General features: G+C 45.9%; 1 protein-coding gene across 2 annotated transcripts in view; it reads left to right on the top strand.

The window, feature by feature from the left end:
* Positions 1-250: 250 nt before the first annotated feature.
* LOC140428552 (protein phosphatase 1 regulatory inhibitor subunit 16B-like) overlaps positions 251-12,508 on the top strand; it is a 219,657-nt gene continuing 207,399 nt past the window's right edge. The window contains exons 1-2 of one of the 2 annotated variants that reach the window (XM_072515154.1): positions 251-395; positions 7,766-7,815. The gene's annotated coding sequence lies outside the window, so the exon portion shown is untranslated. The remainder of the gene's footprint in view (positions 396-7,765; positions 7,816-12,508) is intronic. The other variant, XM_072515153.1, reaches the window with a different exon arrangement.

Raw genomic sequence — 12,508 nt, 5'->3', positions numbered from 1 at the left:
CCGGAAAGTCCACAACCGTCTGCCCAGCGCAGCGCAGCCGGGGGGCTCAGTCCTGTCTGACCCGCAGCAAGGAGGTGGGAGGGAGCCGGGCAGGAGCTCCCTCCTCCTTCTTCTCCTCCTCCTCTTCTTCCTCTAAACCTCACTACTTGTGCCTAAACTCTGCAAGTCTGTAAGTGTGTTGTAGCCGATGCTGTGCCGGGTTTATTTGTGTGTGTGTCAGACTCCTGTTGGAGAACTGTCACCCCCCCCCCCCCCCCCCCCCGCAACCGAGCACTGCTGCAGCCTGTTGCCTCGCCTCTGGTTCTGTGAAGCCCCTTCTCCCCCACTCAGACCCCGGGAACAGAGATCAGCGGCTCCGATCCCGGCTCAGCTCAGATCGTGTCGATTTAAGAGAGGTGAGGATACTGTTGCTTTCATTTTCTCTGTCTGTGACAGATTAGCATTGCATTTAAATGTAGTTTGTAAATGTACCTGATCTAATTCCGAAGCCATCACAGCGAACCATCTCGGTTTTTGTCAAGTGTTGGGTTGTGAAATGTAACTTGCTGAGTGTGTCTGTTACACCCACCCTCCCGAGTGTAGACATGTAGCAATTGCTGTGTGCTGTAAACCATGGGAGATTCAGATTCGTACTTAAATGGCAAAAGTGTTTGACACTCCAGATTCCGAGTAAAATTCTTTCTGCTCGCCTGATTTGGTTGGTTCGGCAGCCCCATTAGGTGAGGCGAGGTGCTTAACCCATTTCACATGTCAGGGTTGTTGTCGGCATTGACAGGCTATTCAACCGTGAAGGACATCACACTGACCCATAACTTTGACTTTATCTGACCCCCCCCCCCCCCCTCCTCCTCTTTATAGGAAGGGTGGCAGGTTGTTACAAATTATAAATTTGAAACAGTGCCCATTTTGTCCATCTTGGACATTATTGAAATTAACTTTAGCACTACTCCAAAGCACTGGATCAGGCTGCCACAGATGGGCGACACGGTTGGCACAGTGGTTAGCACTGTTGCTTCACAGCTCCAGGGTCCCAGATACGATTCCCACCTTGGGTCACCGTCTGTGCGGGAATCTGCACGTTCTCCCCGTGTGTGCGTGGGTTTCCTCCGGTTTCCGCCCACAGTCCAAAGATGCGCAGGTTAGGTGGATTGGCTGTGCTAAATTGCCCTTTGTGTCCAAAAAAGTTAGGTGGGGTTGCTGGGTCACAGGGATAGGCTGGAGGTGTGGGCTTAAGTAGGGTGCTCTTTCCAAGGGCCGGGCAGGCACGATGGGCCGAATGGCCTCCTTCTGCTCTGTAAATTCTCTGATTCTATGAGATGGACTCTATGAGATGGAAAATCAAATATGGACTCTTATGGGTCAATTAGGTGGCACATTGGACATTTGCCAGGGAATGTCTAAGTGTTTTCAATAGTGTTTTCAGAACTTGAACCAATTAAAAATCCCTCATCCGAGGGCCTTCACTGGTCAATGGTATGAATTAACCTTTCCAATATCTTGTCCAAATGTCCATGTAACACCACCATGGGTGTCCTGTGGGCAACTGGATTTCCATCCCCATAAAGGTCAAAGATGGGGTCTCAACATGATAGCCTGGCCAGCCAATACTGTCAAGCAAGCCTTTGTTATGATACTTGCAGCAATCTGATTTCTGTGCAAGAAATAGCTTGCACTCATAACACTTTGCAGGACAATGGGGTAGCAACAGAGGATCATGGCCAATTAGCTGCACTTGCAGAGAGCCGGTACGGGCCAGATAGGCCGAATGGCCTCCATCTGTGATGCATGATTCTTTTCAAATCCTCTCCTGATGGTTTGGTCAGGTCTGTCATTTACACATCCTGCATGCGTGACATTGCCCGTGAAGATGTCTGCTGATTTGCCCATAATTTGATTTGCAGTTAGGTGCCAGGGTGACCTCAGGGTACCAGCATGGAGAGCCTAGATGCTGGCTGGAAACTTCCTGCAGTGTGAGCAAGGGCATCACATGATGCCCACTGTTTTTGTTACAGCTGACTTCAAATCAGTAATTTATTTATTTTTGCTCAACCCTTTCTGGGGGAAGAAGAAAATTCACCCGGGACAGATAACCAAACCTCCTTGCCAAAAACTGCAGCAATCTTCGTGTTGAAGCACTTGTAGATTTCCTATGAGACTGAGCAAAAGTGGTCAAGCAAGAGCTGTTCCAGCTGTTCCTGTCCTCTGTCCTTATTTCAAACGCTCTGTTGGGAGAGGGTTGGCTGTAAATCGCAATGGCAGCTCCAGTGTTAAGATCCAGATATGACAGTGTGGCGAATGTGTAGAGAATCTGACTGCGTTCCGATAGGTGGGCATGGGCAGCCCTGCAAAGCTGGACGACCACGGTGAGGCAGTGTTCTTTTGTAAAGTTAATGGGGGAAACAATGGCTGTGGAAAATGTATCTGTTGGAAAGTGAGCAACAAAATGAAAGTTGGACATACAGGAAGGTTCAGTCGGAACCTTCACATTTGTCTGTTAGACCACTGGGGGTTTATTGGGAAAGGACCCTGCTCTACCTCCCAGATCACTGATCTGCTCAGTTGACCTAATGGTCAAACAGGTCTTTATTGAACATGTAACCTCAATTGCTGTAGTGTAGCCAGTCAGCAGGTGGTCAGAATTGTTGGCATTTTGGCTGGAATGATATTGGGTGGGCATTTATAATGAGGGTGGTAGGCTGCTGAAGACATTACATTGAACAGGATCCTTTATGTTGAATAATGAACAGGAGAAATGCTGGCAGAATTGGTGGGTTTCCTCTGGGTGCCCCGTTTCCTCCCACAGTCTAACGAAGTGCAGGTTAGGTGGATTGGCCATGTTAAATTGCCCCTTTGTTGTCCCAAGATGTGTAGGTTGATGTGTAGGGCGGCATGGTGTCACAGTGGTTAGCGTGGCTGCCTCACAGCGCCAGGGACCCAGGTTCAATTCCGGCCTTGGGTGACTGTGAGCTCTCTCCCATTTGGCTGAGCCACAACAGATGCCCAATCAAAATTCAGAAGCAGATTCGACAATTTGCATTTAATGGGGGAATGAGAGCGGTGGGTGGAGGAAGGGAGGACCCCACTGATGCATTGGTAGGAAATTCCTTTTCAATTCCTTCCCCTTGAAGTGCTTGAAATTAGTCTGGGAGATCAGTCCAGCCATGATTCATCTCATTCTGTTAGGCTGATAGATGAAGGGGGGTTAGAAAGAGGCTCGTGGAGCAGAGCCCCCATTGGGCCGAATGGCCTATTTGTGCACTATACCTTCTCGCGTGCAGTACATACCCATTGTGTGAGGTGAGCTCGCTGGATCCCAACCAGAAATAGGTTGAGTTCTCCATTGCCAAATTCAGCGAGCTGACATTCATTGGACGTATCCTGAGTCTATTCCTGTAGTCATTCCGTATTGTGGTTTGGTCAGATCTCATCTCCGTCCAATTTTAGTTACGGAGATAAGAGGGAGGCAATCAAGCTCCAGAGTTAGTGACAGTAAGAAGTCTTACAACACCAGATTAAAGTCCAACACGTTTGTTTGGAGTCACTAGCTTTTGGAGTGCAGCGCCTTCATCAGGTGAGCTCCGAAAGCTAGTGACTCCAAACAAACCTGTTAGACTTTAACCTGGTGGTATAAGCCCTGGTGGGGCTGTTTAGCACCGGGCTAAATCGCTGGCTTTGAAAGCAGACCAAGGCAGACCAGCAGCACGGTTCGATTCCCGTAACAGCCTCCCCGAACAGGTGCCGGAATGTGGCGACTAGGGGCTTTTCACAGTAACTTCATTTGAAGCCTACTTGTGACAATAAGCGATTTTCATTTCATTTCATTTCAAGACTTCTTACTGTGTTCTCCCCAGTCCCAACGCCGGCATCTCCGCATCAGAGTTAGTGAATGAGAGGAGTAACCAGGCTAACCCTCACTGTTAGCGATCTGAATTATGAAGAATGCCCGGAGATGCGCTGGATCAATAGCTTTAAAGAAGGCTCCAGAGTGGGACAAGAGGCTTTCCATCTGGATGTTTTCAAGGCCAAATGGTGTCCCTCCTCCATATCTAAATCGCCACCTTCTGATGAAACACAAAGCTGCTCGGTTTCATCACTGGCCTGTATGAGTTGGCGAAACTCTGTTGGGACAAGCAGTTTGGGTGCCACCGTTGACACCGGTACAAAGGAGGCACAAGGGTAAGGCCATTGTTCCTCGCCTCTGTGCAGTCAACCCTGCTATCAAGCCATTAGGTGAGAAAAGGCATGGCTTTTGCACTTTCTCTCCCCGTGTCTGCGTGGGTTTCCTCCCACAGTCCAAAGATGTGCACGCTAGGTGGATTGGCCATGATTATCATAGATTATCATAGAATTTACAGTGCAGAAGGAGGCCATTCGGCCCATCGAGTCTGCACCGGCTCTTGTAAAGAGCACCCTGCCCAAGGTCAACACCTCCACCCTATCCCCATAACCCAGTAACCCCACCCAACACTAAGGGCAATTTTGGACACTAAGGGCAATTTATCATGACCAATCCACCTAACCTGCACATCTTTGGACTGTGGGAGGAAACCGGAGCACCCAGAGGAAACCCACGCACACACGGGGAGGACATGCAGACTCCGCACAGACAGTGACCCAAGCCGGAATCGAACCTGGGACCCTGGAGCTGTGAAGCAATTGTGCTATCCACAATGCTACCGTGCTGCCCCTTGGTGTGCAAAGGTTAGGTGGGGTTACTGGGTTACAAGGATAAGGTGGATGCATGGGCTTAAGTCTTTCCAAGGGCCGGTGCAGACTTGATGAGCCAAATGGCCTCCTTCTGCCCAGTAAATTCTATGATTCTATGACTCCGCTGTGATGCCCTCCTGGGTTCAATGGCCTGGTGACACCCAGCGTCTAGGATCCCACAGGAAGAATGGCCCAGCAGAGGCAGCACCTTCAGGGGAGGAAACTAATTTGGGTGTGCGGGTTGGGTGTGCGGGGAGAGAAATGACAACATTTATTTAAGGTGAGTAAGTGCCGCATTTAAGATTACAAGCATTTGGGAGAATGATTATTATAATTTCGCTTTCAGTTGTCGGATGCAGTGACAAATAATTTTAAAACAAATACACTGCACTCCGCAGCTAACAGCGGTCTGCAGCTTTTGGAGGAAACAGCAGTGTCTTTGAAATCTATGTCCGTCGAAACACTGGAGGAAAAATGACTCATTGGTTTAACTGCCGATCAGTCAGTGAGAATGTTTCCAAGCATTTGAGGGGAAACAGGAATGTGGGTCAGCTCTCCCAATTAGATAATGTTTTTGTAAGTCTAAAATGAAAAAAAAAAAAGACTTGCATTACATCAACTGCCTGTGCTAAGAGCAGAGGCTGTGTTTGCACCATCAGCCTCATTGCAGTATATTGATATGTGATGTTACGAACGGAAAATTAAGTGGTGAGATCTGACTGCTTAATTTTACAAACATAGAATAATGTCGAATTTACAGCCTGGAAACAGACCATTTGGTCCAACAAATCTCAGTTAGTATTTATGCACCACTTCATCACATCCTACCAGCATATCCTCCTATTCTGTTCCTCCCTCACGTACTTATCTGGCTTCCCCTTAAAGGCATCAGCGCTGTTTTATAAGTCTGAGCAAATTTTTTTTCGGGATAAGTGATTGAGAGTGACTAAAATTTTAACTTCCTTCGTTGAGAGTTGCCGTGCTGTGAAATGGTCGACATGTAGGCACACACCCGTGATTCCCCGTCCGCTCTTCTCAATGGTGTCACTCTGGGAGGTGCCAGGCAGATTTCAAACATTGCTTCAAACCATGTAAGGGGAAATTTCAGGGCCATTCGCCTCAAGTAACTCTGCCAGGCCTCCTGGCCTGGGAGTAAGTATCTCTTTCTCCTGTCACCAAAGACAAGGTGGATGTAGCATTGCGAAGAGCTAAATTACATTAGGAAATGGTGCGACTCTTCGTTGTGTTTGGAGGATTGAGTATTTACCTGATTGTGCAGATAAATTCCTAATATAAATGGCAGTAACTCCCTACTCCAGTAGCCCCTCAAAGCGAGGAGGACCCTTGCCACGGAGCACAGCCCATGGTAAAAACCAACACTTGGAATATTTTAACTTCGGGGAGTTTTGGTACTGCAGCTACTCCTCAGTTCTGGCTGACCAGAGGACTCTCGCTCTCTTGCTGTCTGCGCATCAGGAGGATTTTCAGGTTGGTAGTCAACTTGTTTGGCGATGATGTGAACACTCCTTCCACGGCCATCGTAGCTCCAGCCCAGAGCTTCTGGCTCAGAGACAGTGACGCTCAGTGGCCATATTGAGTTATTGAGTTTTTTTATTGTCACATGTACTGAAGTACAGTGAAAAGTATTTTTCTGCGGTCAAGGAAACGTACGCAGTAGACAAAAAAAAGTAGATAGTTACAGTGAATGGGAAAAAGTACATAGTACATCGACAACTAAATAATTTGTTACAGTATGGAACAAGTGCAAAATACCAAAGCAAATACGACATAAGCAAGAGCAGCATAGGGCGTCATGAATAGTGTTCTTACAGGGAACAGATCAGTCCGAGGGGGAGTCGTTGAGGAGTCTTGTAACTGTGGGGATGAAGCTGTTCCTCTGTCTGGATGTGCGGGTCTTCAGACTTCTGTATCTTCTGCCTGATGAAGGGTCTGGAAGAGGGCAAAGCCTGGGTGGGAGGGGTCTCTGACAATGCTGTCTGCCTTCCTGAGGCAGCAGGAGGTTTTGACAGAATCAATGTGGGGGTTGCAAGCTTGTGTGATGCGTCTGGCTGAGTTCACCACATTCTGCAGTTTCTTGCGATCATAGACATAGAATTTACAGTGCAGAAGGAGGCCATTCGCCCCATCGAGTCTGCACCGGCTCTTGGAAAGAGCACCCTACCTAAGGTCCACACCTCCACCCTATCTCCATAACCCAGTAACCCCACCTAATCCCCATAACCCAGCAACCCCACCCAACATTAAGGGCACCTTTGGACACTATGGGCAATTTAGCATTGCCAATCCACCTAACCCGCACATCTTTGGACTGTGGGAGGAAACCGGAGCACCCGGAGGAAACCCACGCACACACGGGGAGAATGTGCAGACTCAGCACAGACAGTGACCCAAGCCGGAATCGAACCTGGGACCCTGGAGCTGTGGAGCAATTGGGCTATCCACAATGTTACCATGCTGCCCTTGGTATGGGCCGAGCAGGCGCCATACCAAGCTGTGATCCAGCCGGATAGGATGCTCTCTATGGCACATCTGTAGAAGTTTGTGAGAGTCGATACAGGCATGCTGAATTTCTTTAGATTCCGGAGGAAGTGGAGACATTGTTGGGATTTCTTAACTGTTGCATCAACGTGAGTGGACCAGGACAGTCTGATGGTGATGGTGACCCCCAGGAACTTAAAACTATCGACCATCTCCAATTTGCAGCCATTGATGTAGACATTGGCATGTGTTATACTAAGCATCCTGAAGTCGATGATCTGGGGTAGGGGGCCACTGCACTGAGGCCTCCCATACGATGTTAACTACATTGGACGTCTCCAAGCTGAGATTGTGGATAAGATGTCCATGTGCATGCTGGAAAAGACAATAAACACATATTTTTTAAATTATGTTTGATTTAAACATTAAACCTGAAGAAATGGTGAAAGAATAAACAAAGTAGGTAACTATTCTTCTGAGATATTTATTGGTAGAATCAAGGCTGAACTGCAGTATTGACCGAATTGCACAATTTTCCCTGCTTTTTTAATCCTTCTAGGACAAAGGTACGGTTTAAGAATCCTGTATGAGGGAACCACACCATGCAAGGTATTGCAGTGTTAATGTAAGCCTACTTTTGACACTAATAAAGATTATTATTATTGAACTAATGTTGTGGCTCCTTCTTATTCAAGATCTTCAGTCATACAACATTTCTGAGAAGTTGATTGATTGATTTATTGTCACATGTACCGAAGTACAGTGACAGCCAAGGGAATGTACACAGTAGACAAAAAGAATAATCGACAAACAGTGATTGGTTACAGTGCGGAACAAGGACCAAACAAAGCAAACACTTGAGCAAGAGTAGCATAGGGCGACGTGAATAGTGTTCGTACAGGGAACAGATCAGTCCGAGGGGGAGTCGTTGAGGAGTCTAGTAGCTGTGGAGAAGAAGCTGTTCCTATTTCTGGATGTGCGGGTCTTCAGACTTCTGTATCTTCTGCCTGATGGAAGGACCTGGAAGAGGGCAAAGCCTGGGTGTGAGGGGTCTCTGACAATGCTGTCTGCCTTCCTGAGGCAGCGGGTGGTGTGGACTGAATCAATGGAAGGGTGGCAAGCTTGTGTGATGCATTGGGATGAGTTCACCACACTTTGCAGTTTCTTGCGATCTTGGGCCGAGCAGTTGCCATACCATGTAATGCAGCTGGATAGGATGTTCTCTATGGTACATCTGTAGAAGTTTGTAAGAGTCGATGCAGACATGCCAAATTTCTTTGGCTTCCATAAGAAGTAGAGATGTTGTTGGGCTTTCTGTTTATCAGTGCTAGAAAAAGAATATTCTACTTGTATGGTGTCCAGTTTCAATGTTAACAACTCCAGATCAATAATAGCACAGATCTGATGGAACTTAATCTCTCTGTACACTGTCCAACCATGGGTCTTTAAATAGGGAACCATGTACCACAGTGTTTCTGTTTGAAACCTCTGTATAAACTCTTCCACCCAGATCCATAACTAGCTGCTTAACCTTCCCATCTCCCTTGGCCTTTATCCGTCTGTGTTTTCAATCATTAACAATGATACTTTTATGTCCTTTTCTTTATGTCCCTTACCATCCACATTCCTAATCCATATCAGCCCCTGCTTCTTTCACCATTCATGCAAAATACTTTTCCAACTGCTCTTTCCAACTACCTATTCTTATCTATTCTTTAGCACTCTACTCACAGCTGTTGAATTGTTCAACTACTCCCTCACTTATCCTTCCAATGTCCTTATTCCCAACAAAAATCTTCAATCTCTGTCCTTACCAATGCCTCTATCCCAGTATGGCTATCTTATGCATACCTGGCCCACAAATAGCGTGGCCATGCATCATATGGTTAGATCTGATCAAGTTCTATGCTGTGCTCTGTCAAGGCCATACACTGCTCTAGAATCATAAAGTGAGACTCCAATGCTGTAGCCCCTGCCGACTCTTTAAGGTTCTGTGGCCTGTTCTGCCCACATCATCTGCAAAGGGCTCACCAATTTCTTTATCACCATAAAGAGAATGCACTAATTTGTTCTGTTGTAACATTCTTCCTTTACGACCTGACAAACTAACCTTCTCTCACTTTCACCCTCATCCTCTGTGAAGCACCTTAGGTTTGAACATTGCTCATTTCATGTAAGCATCATTCCTTTGGCAGCTGAGCAAGTTCATCCAGCCACAGCCAAGGATCCAAAACTGTATCGTTTCTGGTCTTGCAGACCCAGAATGTTCCAGAAATTCTGCCCCATTGCCCCTGCTTCCAGAGGAGTAGGAATACCATTGTTGCCCTCAGCATCTCTGTTTATGGGAAAGGCAAGTTGTCCCAGGTTCCTGTTCTTGGATCAAGCTCACTTTGATGAAGTGCCAGAGGATACTGAGCACTTGTGGAACTCCACACCCGTAAGCAGTTAACAGAAAGCGAAATATGGAGAAAACTGATTAAACTGAGCCCCAAGTCCCAGGGGTGGAAAAACACTCCTGCCTACAGTGACTAGCGTCATCTCTTGATTTTAGCACTTGTATCACTTACTGATCTGAGAAAACAGCTTTCCAGGGATGGATGCGTAATGCACTAATTGACTGAAATAGGCTGCAGGATGATATTGGTAGTAAAATTGCTATTATTGTAATGACATAGTATTTGCAGGACAGAAACAAGCCATTTGGTCCAATTGGTTTATGCTGTTGATTATCCATATAAGCCTCCTTCCGCCCCCTAAGCCTATCCATTTATAAAGTCTTCCCTCATATGTTTATCTAGTTTACCTTTAAGATATCTTTATTTATTTATGGTACTGAGTTCCATGTTTGAACTACTCTCTGAATAAACTTGTTTCTCCTGAATTCTCGATTGGATATATTGCTGACTATAATACCCTACTGACATCTCTCCAACTCTCTACCTCATTTTCTTCCTTTAAAACGCTCCTTAAAACCTCCCTCATTGACCAAGCTTCTAGTCATCAGACCTGATATTTCTTTATGCGCCTGGGTGTTGTACTTTGTTTTATAATGCTCCTGTCAAGTGCCTTGGGATGTTTCATTGCAATAGAGGCTCTGTACAAATATAAGTTATTGGTCTTTGTGGCCCTTTTAGTTTTGGGCTCTCTTTTTGTTTTATAAATTTAGAATACCCAATTATTTATTCTTTTTCCAATTCAGGGGCAATTTAGCGTGGCCAATCCACCTAATCTTGGGTTGTGGAGTTGAAACCCCCGCAGACATGGGGAGAATGTGCAAACTCCGCACGGACAGTGACCCAGGGCCGGGATTCGAACCCGGGTCCTCAGCGCCACAGTCCCAGTGTTTTCCAATGCGCCACATGCTGCCCAGTTTTGGGCTCTTGTGAATCAATCATGTTTAAATAAACATTAGATTTTTTTAAAGTTTAAAACCCCACAGAGTGTTATACATTAGGAAGAGGAAGAGGCCCAATTTCCTCAATGCAGTGTTTCTCATTTCACAAGTGCATTAAATGAGGAAGGTGGAGTCGTGCCCCCTGATTGTATTTCAACAATGACGTAGTGTACTGAACAATTGCAATCTTCAATGCTTCTGTGACAGATCGTAGATTAGCAGGAACAATGCAGACCAGTGACACTGTCCATTTTATGTACTTGGAGCTTTCAGGGTGGCCTTCTAAACGCTTGGAGTGAGGAGGCCTGCAGTCGTGGATTTACATTCCTAGCTTTTAAAAAAAACGAACTGCACATTTTACATTTGTGTGGGACCCTTTAGCGTTTAAGTTATTCTGTCTGTTTTGGCATGTTTGAAGTCCAGGACAGCTATTTAGTTTACCTGAAGTTGCATTTCACAGAACTGTTATAGAATCTTGGAATTCCGACAGTGCGGAAGGGTGGCCATTCGGCCCATCGTGTCTGTACCGGCTCTCCAAATGAGCATCATGAGTTTGTGCCATTCCTCTGCCTTTTCCCCTGTACCACCCTGCGCATTGTTTCTATTCAAGTAATTGTCCAATGCCCTCTTGAATGCTTCGATTGAACCCGGGGCAGCACGGTGGCGCAGTGATTAGCACTGCTGCATATGGCGGCGAGGTCCCAGGTTCGATCCCGGCCGTGGGTCACTGTCCGCGTGGAGTTTGCACACTCTTCCCATGTCTACGTGGGTCTCACCCACAACCCAGAGATGTCCAGGTAGGTGGATTGGCCTCGCTAAATTGCCCCTTAATTGAAAAAAATAATTGGGTACTCTAAATTTAAAAAAAAAATAACCTGCCTCCACCACACTTCCAGGCAGTGCATTCCAGACACAAACCATTCGTTGTGTGAAAAGATCTTTTTCTCACATCATATTTGCTTCTTTTGCAAATCACTTTAAATCTGTGCCTTCTCGTTTTTGATCCTTTTACGGGCGGGAGCGGTTTCTGTTAAGTAATGGGTTAAGATACATTGCAATTAGTTGTCTCATTTATGTTAAGTATCCATTAATTGACACTGATATGTAAAGGGGCTTCAGGTGGCCTCTGTCAGGTGGTGTGTTGTTAAGAGTTTTGTGCAGAGCGGAAGTGAAATAAATGGTGTTTGGTCAAAAGGAACAAGGACTTTAGACTCTTCATATCACAGCAACTAAAACGTATAACAATGGTAGCAGAGAATGATTGCTGTGCAAATGTGAAGGTTTGAAAGATACAACTTTTCCTGATCAAACCAAGGAGTGAGTGAGAAGGAAAAAAAAAAGATACATGGCTGAACCCAGGATAAAGATGGCTGGATATGACTATCCTCCCTTATTTTCTGAAAGGGAACCGTACGACCAATGGAGAAGTGCAGTAGTTATGTGGACTAAAGTAACTGCTTTGGGAAAGAGAAAACAAGGTATGGCATTGGCTCTTTCTCTACCATACGGCAGTCAAATCTGAAACAAAGTGCTTTCTGAGCTGGAATTGGAAGAGTTAGACTCAGAAGAAGGTCTGGAGACTTTATTACATTGTATGGATAAGATTTATAAGAAAGATGACTTGTTAAGTGCGTATGAAGCATGGTCGGATTTTGATAAGTTCCGGAAAATGGAGGATATCTCCATGGAAGACTGTATAATAGAATTTGGCAGACTATATAAAAGGCTGCAGAAACACAATCTGGAATTTCCACAGTCTGTGTTGGCCTTTAAATTACTTGACTGTGCTAGAATGAGCAACATGGATAGGCTCCTGGTTTTGACAGGAGTTCAGTTTACTGATAAGGATACCTTATTCGAACAGATGACAAAAGCTTTACAAAAGTTTCTGGGGAAACATTCGATTCC

Source organism: Scyliorhinus torazame, chromosome 8 (genome assembly GCF_047496885.1).
Source record: "Scyliorhinus torazame isolate Kashiwa2021f chromosome 8, sScyTor2.1, whole genome shotgun sequence".
NCBI lineage: Eukaryota > Metazoa > Chordata > Chondrichthyes > Carcharhiniformes > Scyliorhinidae > Scyliorhinus > Scyliorhinus torazame.
This window is presented reverse-complemented; position numbering and strand designations above follow the sequence as displayed.